This window comes from Sebastes fasciatus, chromosome 5 (assembly GCF_043250625.1).
Source record: "Sebastes fasciatus isolate fSebFas1 chromosome 5, fSebFas1.pri, whole genome shotgun sequence".
Taxonomy (NCBI): domain Eukaryota; kingdom Metazoa; phylum Chordata; class Actinopteri; order Perciformes; family Sebastidae; genus Sebastes; species Sebastes fasciatus.
The window spans coordinates 35,846,465-35,858,843 of record NC_133799.1 but is presented as its reverse complement, the minus strand read 5'-3'; the positions used below and the strand labels follow the sequence as shown (position 1 = coordinate 35,858,843).

The 12,379-nt window shown below is 41.6% G+C and overlaps 2 long non-coding RNA genes across 2 annotated transcripts in view; one reads left to right on the top strand and one right to left on the bottom strand.

Moving 5' to 3' along the window:
* The window catches only part of LOC141768565 (uncharacterized), a 194,959-nt gene that overhangs the window by 78,764 nt on the left and 103,816 nt on the right, over positions 1 to 12,379 (top strand). The gene's annotated exons all lie outside the window — the stretch shown is intronic.
* LOC141768635 (uncharacterized) lies at positions 3,425 to 9,724 on the bottom strand. The gene is made up of 5 exons (XR_012594131.1): positions 9,639 to 9,724; positions 8,019 to 8,203; positions 6,145 to 6,368; positions 4,090 to 4,177; positions 3,425 to 3,948 (listed from the first exon to the last, which is right to left on the bottom strand). It is a non-coding gene; the product is annotated as an uncharacterized LOC141768635 (long non-coding RNA).

Sequence of the window (12,379 nt, the reverse complement as noted above, 5' to 3'; positions counted from 1 at the left end):
AGAACGTTTTTTAAACTTTTGACAGCAGAATGTGATTGGTTTAGGGAGATATGGCAAGATCTGATTGGTTGCTGAAAAGACAGACGCCCAAATCAGCTGACATATTAATAACCCATGAGAGAGAGACCCAGAATGAATGAGAATGAATGAGCTTGCACCCCTAGTCTTCCTGACTGAATTTACGCATAAGCTTCATAAAGGCAAAGTATGTGATTTGGGACGTAGTCAGTTGCGCTGCTCTTCGTCCTGGAATGAATCAAAACTTGATAACCCGGTCCATTTATTTCCTTGTTCCCTCCCCTTCAGATCTTCTGTTTGAAGGTGGGTGTAACCAACATGTGGTGAAGTGCAGCATGTGTAATCAGTAACCTCTAATCACAGTTAAAGTGATACTGAACTTCGGTAGAACTTTGGGTTGTATTGCTAACTAGCCGTGATATCGGCCCAACTAAAGGAGAAAATCATCATCAATTGTTTCCGCTGTTTCTTTTCTCTCCATTCAGTCCTGTTGCTAGTGAAACAGGTCGCTAAGGTTTCTTTCACTCATAACCCATTTGGTTACTTGAAAAGGTGGGTCTCGGTCCGCCTCCAAGCTTGTTTATATATATATATAAACTGGAAAAACAAAGTTTGGAAACTTGTGTTTGATGGATTATTTCTCTGTTGTTACAATGCTAATGGTCATTGTATTTTACATCGTTGGAAAGCCTGTTTATTTACCTTCGCAATGATGTCCAACTTGTAAGGATCATGCATTTGTGGGATGAGCAGCACAGCTGATTATGTGGGTAACGCCCAAGAAAAATTTGCCAAAATGCTCCGTCAATGGTAAACATATATCAAGTTTAGGCTATATATTTGTTCTTTTTCATATGACATGATTGATCATCCATTCCTCACTTCTGTAAACGCCAAACACCTGCAGTCACTTTCCAAGGAGCTCAGTAATTAACGATTCAAGGACCTGACAGTAGAGTATATAAGGTAAAGGAACACCTCAGATATCCATCACATCAACAAGTAATGGTTGTGGCGATAGAGAGGGAGAGAGAGAAATAAATTTAAAAAGAAAACTTTAAGAGCATTGTCAGGCTATGAAGACTGCTATAGCGTGCGCCCTATGGCAGTGGCATCAGCTGCAGCATGGCATGCTGCAGCTGGAGAGACACCGTTCCCAGCGCTGGAGAGCAAGGATGCGTCATGCCATCCAGCATGAGGTAAGCCTATTTATGACTGCTTCTTTTAAATGTAGTTGTAAAAGAGGGCACTCATTTGATTGGCATTAAAGATGACCAACCACAAGTAGCAATAAGGTAATGCACATATTGACACATGCTATTAGGGTATCAGACATGCAATATGTTTGTCCAAAAGGATTGTGTTTTTAATGATGACAAAACATTTTATTGTGCAGAGTCTGCTGGCTTAAGGGTAACGTGCACACTTTAACAGCTTTTATTTTATTCTATTCTGTAGGCTGAAGATCCATCTACAGGCATCTACAGGTGCCTAAACAACACTGTTCCCCTCTTACAAATCTATTTTAATGGGGAGCATGACCTACTGCATGATTACAGGCTCAGCCGTGCTTCCTTGGAGGCCCTGATACTGTGTCTGGGACCTGAGAGGAGACAGGCCTGGGGACACCACATCACTTTACTAGTAACCGTGTACTGGCTGGCGCACGGTCTGTCGTATAGTGTGGTGTCCCAGGCCTCTCAAATTCCAGTGTCCACTGTACACAGGCTGGTCCACAAGGGAGTCGGGGAGATTTCTGCTCTCCGGCTCACAGCCATCACACTGCCTGCTGCTCCAGAGCTGGAGGAGATTGGGCGGCAGTTTCAGCAGCTGGCCAACAGCCCCGTGTTTTCCACCTGTGTGGGTGCCATTGACGGGTGCCACATACGGGCGAAGGCCCCTCCCAGACCCAGTGGCCAGGACTACATAAACCGTAAGCTCTTCCCATCCATACAGCTGCAGGCTGTATGTGATGGGAAGGGGCGGTTTCTCCACACCTTTGTGGGATACCCTGGGTCCGTTCACGACACCCGTGTCCTCAAAAACATCAGCATCTATAAAGAGGCTCTGTACCCTCCCCCAGGGTATTTCATTGTGGGTGATGGTGGTTACCCCTGCATAGTCCAGCCCATGACAATCATCACTCCATATCGGGAGTCACTGCAGGGGAGGGTACAGGGCCGATTTAACCACCATCATGCCAAAGCCCGCAACATTGTAAAGCGGGCCTTTGGCATGTTGAAGGTGCAATGGAGGTGCCTGCTGTTTAAGGCCTTGGAGGTGGATCACACGTTTGTCCCTGCAGTCATCACTGCTTGTTGTATGCTCCACAACATTTGTATGACTGCAGGGGACATCATCGAAGCCACCGAAGGTGTTGAGGAGGTTGGAAGGTCTCCCCCCCGTCCAGTCAGGGGGGAACAAAGTGGCCAAGGCTGGCGAGAGAGACTGGCAAACCGAATCTCGGCTCCTCACCATAACCCCGAGGAGTTAAATGACCACGATTATTTGTAATTTGTTAATTTATGGTCAATTATTATTTTTCTTATGTTTTCTTTCATGTTTTCACCAGAAAATTCCAGTTGTGAGCACTGATCACATAACTGCGCTTTTTTTCCTTCACATTCATGTAGACCTAATTTCCCATTTTCCATGCTCTAGTTTATTTAATTACCTTACCTACTGTTACAATCTCAAAAGAGCTTGACAGACCACAGGTGTATAATACAATTTGTAGGCCCATAGGATGTTAAAATAGGCTTTCACATTAGCTCATGTGATAAGTTTTATGTTCAGTGTTGATATTGAGTCATGTTCAGTGCAATAATATTATTGGTCTATTACTATTGACAATTTAGACTGATACACATATTTAACATTTGTTTTTATATTTTCTTATTTCTTTAATGCCTGGAGTGTGAGCAACTAGAGTAACTTGACCCAATTTCTCCTTGGTGATCACATTTGATTTTGATGCTGACATTGCATTACTTTATGCAGGCTATAGGTTTATTGGCTGAATGTGCACTTCTCAATGTGCTGATGATCAGTTTCAATATGACCAGTGATGTCCTCGTGAATTTAGGTTGCAAAAGTGAAATGTTTAAAAACCTTGGCTTTTTTGTCGTGTCACAGCTTTCTATTTAATAAAGATCTCCTTGTTATCTCTTCAAACTGGATTGTCTTGATTTGAATTCCAAAAAAGGACATATGCTTGATTTGCTTGCAACATGCTTATTTTATAATTTAAAAAACAGAGAAAGTATATTTGCAGTATAGAATTGGTGTCTGCGATGATATTGCCAGAAAAATAGTTTTTCTCAATTGTTTACACACAAAAAAAGAAACTGCAAACAAATCTGAAAAGTTGAAACCAATGTACATAGAAAAAAAATATTTTATTGTGCTTCCAAGCAAACAAAAATACACCTGACGGCTAAACTGTAAAATCTAATCTATTTTCTCATCTCAAATAAAAATTCCAAGGACAAAAAAATCAATCCTTCTTATTAACTAATTTCTCAAAGAGGTCAAGAAAACGTTTTGAGGTGTCCTGCATTGCCAGGTGTTGCCTCTCGAATCTTTCCTCCTCCTTCGCTGCCTCCTCTTCCAAAAACTCCAGCACAGACTTCTTTTTTTTTTACGGGGAGGGGGACCGGCAGAGGTGGAGGGCTCAACATCCTCCACATGGCTGTCCAAGCCAGACTCAGTGGCCTCGTCATCCTCCACTGTGGCCTGGCTCTGGGCAGCCTGAGTGGATGCTGAGCCACTACCAGAGGCCACAGCACCCACACATGCAGAGTCCATCAGGGTGGGAGGATCTACAGCTGGCCTCCCACCGATGGCCTCGTGCATTGCCGAAAAATATGGCCATGTGGCTGCTGTGGCCTCTCCCCTGTCGGTCCCTGTCCCAGTTGCGGGGCATCTCAACTCTTACAGAAACACAAGCAAGAGTGATAGTTATCCAATAGTATACTGACCGGACATAAAAACGGGGTTCACATACAAACATGAATGCAAGGGAACATGTTACACATCACTGAGCATTTATCCTACAAATACACTTTAAACCACCTTGTACTTCCTTTTGAGATTATCCCACTTTTTAGAAACTTGTGTGGGGGTGACTGAGGAAAGGCCCATCATCTGAAGTATTTCCCTGAGTGATACAAGATAAGTTACTGGTTAACTTATGTGTCAGCAAGTAGTTAGGTCAATGGCCACAGGTAAATGCCATAGATCATATCTTAATCCAATAAAAGGCTCTGTCAACATAATGACATGTAAAACGCATCTTGAGGTTGCAATGAACATTAGTAGCATGTTGAAAGTAACAACAGTTACAGATTACAGTATCATGCAATACATAGAAAATTAACTAACTCACTCCCAGGCCTGTTTGGCTGTGTGCCTACTTCCTGTAAATAGGGTATCATTCTCTGTCCTCAGTCTGATGACGGTCAGTGTTTCATCATGGGTACCTGTAAGAAATGACAAAGTAAGATTGATCTCAAATGTAGCCTACAGCCCCAATTGGAACACTTGTCACAGGAATATTTTTGGAATGATATTTGCACACTACATACTGGGCAATTGACTATTATATTACAACATGAAATACAGCAAATTAGTGCTGAATGCTCAAGTGCTTTTGTTGATATAATAATTTAATATTAACAGCTGTTTGCACTTGTAAACATCATGTCAGGATTAGGCCTATAGCAGATAAATTGGAGCCCAAATGTTCCAATAAAAACATAGATATTAATACTACTATCAATGTGAAATGTCATTAAGGAATGCCAACAATTTATGAGGTGCTACACAAACGGTGAAGGGCAGAAAGTTTCAATCATCTTAAACAACTACAATCTATAAAAACACACTTACATTTGTGAAGTTCCTGCCATGGTTTGAGATTATTACAGCTGCGTGTCACGTGCCTTTTATACGTGACGGGTGCTGAAAATACTTCCGCAGAGGATACACTGGTGTATCCTCGCTCATAGCTCCTCCAGCAAGCCTCCTCGCTCCTCGCTCCTCGATGCGCATTTTATGAATTGGGACGTCCTTCAAGATGGAGGACTGAGATCGATTTCCGGGTCACAGCCGGAGGATCGAGGAACGAGGAGACGAGGAGGCGAACAATGACGAAATGAGAAGTACCTAGAGAGAGAGAGAGAGAAACACACACACCTGTTAGAGAGAGAGAGAGAGAGAGACAAACACACACACCTGTTTGAGAGAGAGAGAGAGAGAGAGAGAGAAACACACCTGTTTGTGTCTGAAAGTGCTGAGTCATGGTTGGGAATGACTGGTGAAAACAAAGTGAAAGTACTACCTGAAAAAGACCCCCTCAGTTAAAAACTATACGTTGTATAGCTGAAATCTCTTCAGTTTGAGCACCTCAAGGATTTGAAGATTTAGACGTGTCATTTGTGTGGATAAAGATAAAAATGACTGAGAACTGGCAGTTTAAAAAGTCTCCACAGTTGAGTTTTTGTTCAAGACTTTTAGAGGTGAATTAACATTGCAGCGGATGAGAGAGAGAAAGGGATCTCTTGGTGATTTGAAGATTTTCTCCATTGTACATTTTTTTTGGAAAAAGCGTAATATTTTAAAAAGTATAAATAGTTGAAACAAGAAAAGTCATAGCACTAATGTCCTTAAAGAGCTGAATATTTTGATAGTTGAACATTTTTTGTAGCTGAAAGTATGCAGGAGTAGTTAAATGCTGAATCAGCATTCCCACAATAAAGATTCAAAGAACAATACTGTTATAGGACCCATTATGGGACAACATGATTCTGTGTTATTATAATGTTTTGAGTTAAGAAGGAAGAAAGCGGGTGCAGTAGGGGGGAATAATGTTATGATTTTAGTGAGGCAGAAAAATCAAAACAACAGTTGAAGCTGTTGTTGGATGAAAGAATCTTTCGTTCTGCAGAGAAGCAGGAAAGACGGTGATATAGCAGAATCCAAGTGGTCTGATGCTTTAGCTCTCGGAGACTGGCTGGTTTAGAGTCCTCTTTTTTCTGATTTATGAAATGAGTGAATGTAAATTAATAGGTGATTTCAGGTTAGTGTGTGAATGTCATAGCTCTGAAACAGGACAGTGTTGCTCACCTGATCCAGCAGAAGACAGAGAGGGGTATTATAACCAGGAGAGCAGCACAGACTCCTGCAGCTGCTGCTGGTGTCCATTTCCCCCTCATACTCTGGACAGTGAGAGTCTCATCATGAGAGATGCTGTTGCTGTGGGTTCTGACAGCACAGGAGTAGTTTCCTGCATGCTGACTGGGTCTAGAACCAGGTGTTTGTTTTGGTTCTCTGTCAGGGTCAGAGGTCGACTGTTGAAGAACCAGATGTAGAAATTGAACTTTCAGACCTGAAAGATGGTTAGAGCAGTCAGTAAATGCTCAGTAAGTCCTCATACCTAAACAATAAAATGGGTTGTTTGTCAGTGTCTTCTAAAACAACCCACATACTTTAAAAAGACTCATATACATGTTAAGTTAGGTCTGGTTAAGCTTAAAAACCATGGTACTTAGTTAAGGTTAGAGAAAGATATCCTTCTTGCTATAAAGTAACCATATTGTGTGTTTGTAGGAGATGTGACGTGAACTGTGAACTCTAGTGTCAAAGTCGCATGTTTTGTACACCAACCATCTATCCCAACCTTTAGAAGACAGTAGAAGAAGCACTAGATTGAATGCAGCTCTTCTAATTGAGGCAACGTTGGTAGGTTGAATTTCATTATTGACTTGTTTGAATTTACCGAAAGACTGATTCATACTTCATGGAATATGTGAAGCATGAATCGGCCTTTTATTGTGCTGACTGCTGGTAGCACAGGATGTGGAAGTCAATAATTCACTATACAAAAATAATGTATTTAATCTAAAGTATCACCTGTGACAACTAAAGTCACTCAAGGTTTCCATCCTTGGACATATCTGTGGGGTGTGAATGTGTATTCTGCTGAGTCATCCTTCTTCAGGTTACTGATTCTCAGGATGTGGTGATTCTTCATGTTGTCATGATATGTCTCACGACCTTCAGCCTTCATTGGCTCTTCAACTTCTTCTTTGCCACTTCTCTTTATATATATTATACCATCATTTATATTTTGGCTGCTGGTTCTCAGAATATTCACTAGAAATGTTCACTGAAGAACCTTCCAGAGCTCAGATTCTCCTGCTGACATAATTCACACTCCAGCAGTTGCTGCTAACAATACCTGAAATATAGATAAGAGACAAGAGGCAGTTTCACTTTAAGTCCCTTCTATAGATAAAAGATAAAGATATTTGAATCATAACCAGTGTTGGAAATTAACTATGTTGTCCACCTGTCACTGTGGCTGGTGGATTCAAAATTAGAGGTGAGAAAAAATCGATTTACCTATGTATCTCAATTAGTTTTTGTTACAATTTTGATGCCAGAATTGATGTACAGTATTTGCTTCATTTGAGTCTATAAGGAGGTAGAAGGAAGTTACTGCTTTAATTATTTTAGTCTGAGTAACGTGACATCATATCCGTTCTGTATCTGTCACCCAAAACAAACCGCAGCGAGCCGAAACGAGAAAGTAGAAAAATGGCGGAGGGTTGGCATGGATACGAGCTGCACCCTCCCATGTTAAATCCTGCGTGGTAAACACTACACATCCAGTAAAGGATGGAAACACTTTGGGTTTCACACATTGCAGGAAAAGCAGAGCTAGACATCACGGCTAAAGCTGCATGCCAACTCTGTCACGGACAGGAAACGTTGTCGTATCGCGGTAACGTGTGGTCAAGCCAGCCGTCGCTCTCATCTCCGTGGTCAAATGGGCCGACGCTACAACTGTAGAACACCCACATACTGACATTTCTGTTAAACAATTCATTTCATTATTGTAATTCAATTCAATCATTCTGTTATCAACCTACAAAAACTGTTAACAGTGTGTTTTCAAACAGGATTTATGCAATAGATTTTACATGTAGCTTACAAACCTCTGCAAATGATGCACTTGAAGATGGCCTTGACAGAGGCGATCTGTGCCTCTGTCAACGCCACAGTAGCAACCCGGTTGCGGGCGTACTGGCCGAGGTCCCTCAGAGCCTGAGTAATAGCGGGCAGCTCCTCTGCTGCCTGCACCAGGTTCTCTACATTCTTGCGAACGTCCTCCTCAAAGAGACTAGGGAAATAAAAAAATTAAAAAAGTTAATTAAGACAATATGCCTGTGACTCTACAAATTTCACTTACGAATAAGTCATGAGTAGAAAACCAAACATCCACTGTATTTTGATTACTGTCTTGAAGTTTGAACATACAATTTATTTAAATGATAAGTTTAATTTATTGTGGGCTATTTACATGGTTCACATTTTTTACTTATTTGAATCAAGACAAATCTACCATTAAAAAAACAAGGGAACTGTTAAAAGCCTGTCCATGTCCCCCACAGGTAGACTGCAATACAGCGTCTTAATGACGTCTAATCATTCAGAACACCTCTAATAAATTATCATCTTGGTTAATGTAAAAGCCTGTGATTTGCTCTGAGTGTTTTCATGTTCAGGATCGCTGTTAGGGTATAGTCTAGATTACTTTGAAGTGAATCTCTGTTTCTGTGTTTTCTGTGTGTGGACTTAATTACTTTGTGCTTGACCACCTCATGTCAGTTCTAGTAGCAACTAAGGCTAATATTGTGCATTGAAAGGTTAAGGCTACCTGGTTAAATCAATTAAGTGGATATATTAACAACTTTTGATTAACCAACCCTTGTTGATAAATATCATATTTGAATTTATTATTATTATTTTTATTATTATAGCTTATCCCTATACTGCAGTTTATATTAATATTCCTAATTGTACTCTCCTTTTATTTCTTATACACCCCAAACACCAACTCAAATCCACATACAGACACAAGGAAATACATAGTCTACACACAAAATGTGCAGCAATTACGTAATAATGCCCTTTGTGAGCCAGATATCTTTTCTCTGGACTGACTCTTCAAGTCAAGTCCATATCTGCCGTCTCAACCAGCGATATCGTGGGATGTTCTAACCCTCAGTTTCAGTTACAAGTTTTAGGTTTTCATCTGTATCTGTCAAACACAAAATTCTTCTCAACTTTCTTGTCCAACACAAACACTAGATTGGTTGTCATTAGAAGGTTTCCAGTGAGTCTCTTAACTTTGTATAATCACTCAGTTGGGTGGGGCTGATAAGGGCTCAGTGGACAACTCAGGCACTTTGCAACTACAGTACATTTTCAGTAATCAGTAAGCAAAGCATGCAGCATAAATTTGGGAGACCCTACTGTGGGTCAAGTTTTAATGTCACTCATAAAGGCCTGTATTGGCCGGGAAGGGTTTGAACCATATGCATGTGGACACCTCGCGTCTCTGGCGTACATTTGCCAACATAGTGAGACCTCCCCATTCAAATACAGTGGATGTTTATCTATGTATTTTTGAAAATCTATTTGTTGTCTGTTATTTGGGGGGGGGTTATAGTCTGTTGTTTTTTTGTCTTAAGCTGTTTACATGTTTCTTAAATACATAACAGAAAGAATGTTTGTGATGTTTATTCATTTTGGATAAACGGAATGCTTATTACCTTGTCCTCCTCCTCTGAAGCTCGTCATACTGGCTATTTTCAATAGCCAGTGTTTTTCTTGCATTCTGTTTCCAGAAGGAAATGCCTACAGAAAAGATAAAAAAACAAAAATTGATTGATATTTGGTTTCTAAGAGACATCTTAAGCCTGTAGAGGTGCTGGCACCTACAGAGAATCTGTGTTTGATTTCTTTACCAGTATAACAGCCTTGTTACATCTCTCAACCATATCCCAAAGTAGAAGACTGTTTAAGTCCATTATTATCCTTATGATTTTGTCATTAAATCAAATCAAAACATTTACTAAAAGTAAAGTAACGGGCTGGATAGAAAGAGAGAAAGATAATCGATTTATCAAGACAATAATCGTCAGATTAATCAGCAATGAAAATATTTGTTAGTTGCAGCCCTACTTTCAGGTGCCTGGGATGCAGGGCCCTCCCCCCCCGCAGACCTCATATCTGCTGCCTATTGATGCCATCAATGTAGCCAGCGAGGCCGGGCAGCACCACATCCTCTCCGTCAGCCACAAAATATATTGTGGATGGAATCAGCTGAAAGAGGGGTTGAAACAGGGATGAAAATATTTTTAAAGGTTTGTCATTTTTCATGTATTTACTTTCTGTCTTTCTCTGTCACACACACACACTCCGACACAACCTAGACTGAATATCCTACCGCGAGGTCCGGCAGCAGTTGAAGGTCCGATTACATCATTCTGCATAATAAGTAGCCTTCTGTTTACAGCTGTGTGCGTCTGTGCTCAGCCAGTCAAATTCACAGCCGTGACGGAACACGTCGTGGAAAGCAAAAAAAAAATAAGACATGCCAGACTTTCTGTCTGGACGCAGCGTCGGTTGTCGTGTACTATGACACACTACACGAGATAAAACGATCAATTCTCTCACTCCGAGTCGATCCCCTACGACGGCCACGTCAGGCTATAATCGGGCTGATATCGTGTAGTCTGAACCTGAAAAGTATGTCCGTCAGAGAATTGTGATGAATCAGTAATTTCGAGCTAGCTAAATAACTAAAATTATTAATAAGCCATTAATGCTTATTACACAAATATGATGGGAAATAAAACCAAAATAATGCGGACCAAGTGGCTATGGAGCTGTAAAATCCAAAGTGGAACCGAACTTTATTAATGCTTATCAATGGAGTAATAATAATATAATACTAAAAAATAATATTAATAATTATAAAACTAGGTTCTATGTCCGCCTATGCAGCATCCAAGCCCCGCTACACGCGGTACGGACTCGAATTCTGGCTGGGAGTCAAATTTCGGCACAACACCGTCATTGACCCAAGTCACTTTCTGTCTGTCATCAATTTATATTTTAGTTATACACTAAATATTTACTCATCAAGAATTGGATAACGGCCTTGCTCACAGGTGGCTTAACCATCGGCAGGGTAGCTATACACCAGAAGGCCCTATAAGTCTATTTAGAAAGATATATATATAGCCACACGTGCTGCTCACGTGGCAGCAAGGTAGCTGTCGCGCGCTGCTCACGCAGGCATTGTGGCCCGAAGGCCCAAGACCAACCTTAACATTGTAACCTATTAATGGAAGTAACGCTATCGGAAAATATGACAAAAGAAGTAATGGTCAGTTCATTAACTTTTCTTTTCACAACAAAATGAAGTAGGTAAAGGCCCTACATCTATTTTCGTTGATTATACTCTGACCATTTTCAGGTTTAAATCCAGATTGTGCTATAGGCTAATTACAGTACAAAATAGAATTAGTACAAACCTTGAAAATTCTTGCCACATTGGCTGTATTCAGGTCCACCTCCCGAATATTAAATGTTCTTTCCCCACGCCAAAGGGTAACTTTCTCTTCTTCGTGAAGCATTGTTCCAAGGTAAGTAGAGTAAGTCGGGTAAGTAGGGTAAGGTGGTAGAGGGCGCAAGTGAGTAGGTCTGCGCCTTTTATAGACAAGTGCGCGCATTTGGCGACCTTTCACCCGGTAGTGACACTGCCCATCTGTCATGTGTTGTGAATTTACCGGGGAACCCAAACGCAGAGTTACAGGCAGAAAGGTAGTTTAAAATAAAAGCGAGCTTTAATAATATCAAGCTGAATTATCAAAACAACAAAAGGGCAGGGAGGGGAACAAAGTACAAAAGAACAAAACCAACAAAAAAACAAACTGAGAACAAAACCAAAAATCACCAACCAGGGAAACACTGGGAACACCAGGATCAGGGCAGGAAGTAACAAGTAAAACGGAGGACAAAGCAGACGGGGCTGGAGAGACAAACGAACCGACAAAGACAGAGGGGAACAGACAGGCTTAAATACAAGACAGTGATTAAACACAGGTGAAACAAATCAGGGCGGGGCAGACAATCAACAAAGGCGGGAAAACAAACAAAGGTAGGAAGTAAAACCAGACAAGACACAGGATAAGCGTTCTCCAGGAACAGCGGGCACCGATGATCTCAGGTGGCCGGCCTGAGGGCAGGGCAGAGTCAGAGTCGGGGAACTCGGGCGGACGGCCCGGAGGCAGGGCAGAGGCAGAGCCGGGAAACTCGGGCGGACGGCCCGGCGGCAGGGCAGAGTCAGAGCCGGAGAACTCGGGCGGACGGCCTGGGGGCAGGGCAAAACAGAGCCAAGAAACCCGGGAACTTGGAACTGTGGCCCAGCAGTAACAAGAACGAGGTCTTTGGGCTGAAACCCAGGCGGAACAGGTGAAGGCTGCGGAGGCGGCGAACCAGACGG